The sequence below is a fragment of the Podarcis pityusensis genome, assembly GCF_964106645.2.
Source record: "Podarcis pityusensis genome assembly, chromosome: 5".
Taxonomy (NCBI): domain Eukaryota; kingdom Metazoa; phylum Chordata; class Lepidosauria; order Squamata; family Lacertidae; genus Podarcis; species Podarcis pityusensis.
The window spans coordinates 90,552,872-90,556,691 of record NC_138032.1 but is presented as its reverse complement, the minus strand read 5'-3'; positions in this window follow the sequence as shown (position 1 = coordinate 90,556,691).

Below are 3,820 nucleotides of genomic sequence, written 5' to 3'. Positions count from 1 at the left end.
GAGGTGGTGGTATTATTTTGGAAATAATTTTGCTGGTTTGGGGTGGCGGAGGGCTTATCGTACCTCATGTTATTCTTCGAAAAAGCCTGTCCACCTGTGAAGTCCAGTCCACTCTACTGAGCAGTAGTAGTAGTAATAATAATTTGTTATTTATACCCCACCCATCTGGCTGGGTTTTCCCAATCACTCTGGGAGGCTCCCAACAGAATATTAGAAACACAATAAAACATCGAACATTAAAAACTTCCCTAAACAGGGCTGCCTCCAGATGTGTAATGGTTGGGTCTCTCCCACAGAAGCGAGACAATTCCAGCAGCAATTAACTCAGGTTTATTGCTCAAAACACACAAATCACTCTGGAGCTCAGTCACTCAGTGTCTGCTTCCAAATTAGCTGTTGCCGAGTCTGAGTTCTGCCCCTTCCTCTTCCCACATTTAAAGTCCCCCTTCGGTTCCTTTCCTGTTCACGCCTCTCATTAATTCTTGCTCGCCTGCGCATCGTGGGATGGGCTTTTTCCGGTGGCCCTCCCTCTGGGTCCGAGCTTAAACTGTCAGTCTGTGTCTTCTCCCTGTAACTTCCCCCTTCCTTTTCCTTGTTCTTCTAAAGAAAAGCTTCTACTGCAACTAGGCTGCTCCTTCCTCCTTCCGCATTCCTGCCTAATTACCTGTCTCTCCAAGCTGTCTCCTTCTGTCAGCAATGGGACGCAGCTGACAGATGTCTTCTAAAAGTCAGATAGTTGTTTGTTCCCTTGACATCTGGTGGGTTGGCGTTCCACAGGGCAGGTGCCACTACTGAGAAGGCCCTCTGCCTGGTTCTCTGTAACTTCACTTCTCGCAGTGAGGGAACCGCCAGAAGGCCCTCGGCGCTGGACCTCAGTGTCCAGGCTGAACGATGGAGGTGGAGATGCTCCTTCAGGTATACTTGGCCAAGGCTGTTTAGGGCTTTAAAGGTCACCACCAACACTTGGAATTGTGCTCAGAAATGTACTGGGAGCCAGTGAAGATCCTTTAGGACCAGTGTAGGCATTGTTGTCATGAGTAAAACATTGGACAGTACAGTGGTACCTCGGGTTAAAGACGCTTCAGGTTACAGACTCCGCTAACCCAGAAATAGTACCTTGGGTTAAGAACTTTGCTTCAGGATGAGAACAGAAATCACCTGGTGGTGGCAGTGGGAGGCCCCATTAGCTAAAGTGGTGCCTCAGGTTAAGAACAGTTTCAGGTTAAGAACGGACCTCCAGAACGAATTAAGTTCTTAACCCAAGGTACCACTGTACCTGAGACATCATAGTCGATGATAGAGTTGGGCAATATTTCGATTCTTCGTCTGAAACCAGGGTGAAGTTCAGATCACAATACTGGTTTCAGACTTTCTGAGCTGGCGGTGCATCGTGGCGCCACGGCCCCTGCCAGCACAACGTATTCCAGCCTGCCTGCTGGTGGCGACCAGGGAGCTGTGTTGTGTCGCCAGCTCAAGTTGCCTGCTTTCCAGTCGGCATGCCAGTTGTGCATTTGCCTTCACCCAAGCAAATGGGACAGGCTGCTTCTTTCCTCCCAGTCCGAGGGCAAAGAGACAGCCCACTCCACTTGCTTGGGCAAAGAGGCAACTGTGCAGGCAGGCAGGAAGCAGGTGGAACACCTTCTCAGGCTCCGTCTGAGAGATAGAGAGGGCAGGAGCTCCTTCAGCCAGCAAGCGGGAAGTCCCCTTCCGTTCCTCCCTGTCGCTCCTCCCTCCCTCCACAGCCCAGCCACTTTCCAAGTCTTTTCCGGTATTATTTCAGTCATCGTGATATATTGCTATATCTCAAATGGTTAGCTGGTGTTACAACACGATGTGGAAAGCCTATCCCTAGGCCCTCCTTCGTGTGCCTCCTCCTCGAGAGGTCCGGAGGGTGGCAACATGAGAACGGGGCCTTCTCTGCAGTGGCTCCCTGCCTGTGGAATGCTCTCCCCAGGGAAGTTCGCCTGGCGCCTTCATTATACACCTTTAAAAAAGGTAAAGGGACCCGTAACCATTAGGTCCAGTCGTGGCCTACTCTGGGGTTGCGGCACTCATCTCGCTTTATTGGCCAAGGGAGCCGGCCTACAGCTTCCGGGTCATGTGGCCAGCATGACTAAGCCGCTTCTGGCGAAACCAGAGCAGCACACGGAAACACTGTTTACCTTCCTGCTGGAGTGCTACCTATTTATCTACTTGCACTTTGACGTGCTTTTGAACTGCTAGGTTGGCAGGAGCTGGGACTGAGCAATGGGAGCTCACCCCGTCACGGCTTAGTCATGCTGGCCACATGACCTGGAAAAACTGTCGGCAGAGAAACGTTGGCTCCCTCGGCCAGTAAAGCGAGATGAGTGCCACAACCCCAGAGTCGTTCCCGACTGGACTTAACTGTCAGGGGTCCTTTACCTTTACCTAAGGTATTTAGAGGAACTTGGTAGGCGCTGCAATGATAAGATAATTGAATGTTTATGGTAGGATAAGCCTACCATAGTTCTGTACTGGCTTTGTTCAAATGTAACGATAAGCAGTAGGATGGTGAGTGATCTCCCTATGGCTGAGTTGCTCGGGTATCAGGACAGAGGATGGGAGGAATCATGGTTCTCCCAGTTCATGCGCCAATCTGCTGCATGTGTTGGCACTTTTCCTGACTTTGTCACCCCCTGCATCCCAGAATGCAGCAGTGACTCAGCTGGAGAGCGGTCAGGCAAGCCCCGCAGCCCCACCGTGCCATCTGCTTTTGACAGCGCCATGGTTTCACAAAGGAGCAAAGCAAGGGGGCACGCTCCATCCTTTCTGGCTCTGGGAGAAAGAAGCCAACGAGACTTTAGCGTTATGTGAAAACCAGCAGTACTGGGTTACTGCTCATAGTTTTTTGGGGCGGAGAACATATCACAAGAGGTAGCCAAGACTTGTTGCTCGCTTCTCCCAGAGGCAGGTAGGGTGGAGCGCGAACCAGTGTGCACCAGCGTTCTACTAGTTCACAGGAAACCATGGTTTCATTTCCAACCATGGTTTACTGTGTGAACGAGTATAATACAAAATATAAACTGGGTTTCATTTATTAGTGTAGGCTACACAATGAGTAGGTTAATGGGTTCTGGATGAAAGTTTCACGCAGTTCTCAGTTTCAGTAGCTTGGATGTAAAAACAGGAAAATAAGAATACCTGTATGTAATATTTTGAGCCCTTAGCAAGTGAGAGAAAAACTCTTGGACTATTTATTTAGTCTACTAATAATCACTATGCAAGGTAAGTGTGAATAAAAAGCATTTTACCTTTTAGACACAAAGTAAACATTACATCATTACACACAAATTTAAATATATTTAAATAACTTTGATGGCATTTTTATACTCACATGCATGTAGGCCCCATTGAACTCAGTAGTGCTTACTCCAGAGTAGATACATATGTTTAAAACTGTGTTGGTAAGCACGCTGAAGCAGCTAAGATTTGCTAAATACATACTGAAGACCAAAACGGCTCTATTTTAGCTACATAAACTGACACAGACCTTTATACTGTGACTTTTCCTGCAAATAAATCAATATATGCCACCAGATTCTTATTACAGAACTTTTCGCAGCGGTAATCTGGTTTACAAAATATGCAGCAAGAAATTTTAAATGCCCGCAAAAGTTGTAAATTAAATAAGCAGCACAATAAATTATGCACTTTTAAATCTATGGATAATTTCATTTCGGTTTTGAAAGGGACATAAGGAATATCAGGCTTTGGAAGTTGAGAATAAAGACCATAAAAATGGTGTGTGGTGCCCTAATGGGTTGCAGATCTGATGAACAGCAGCAATGCTAATAATCCG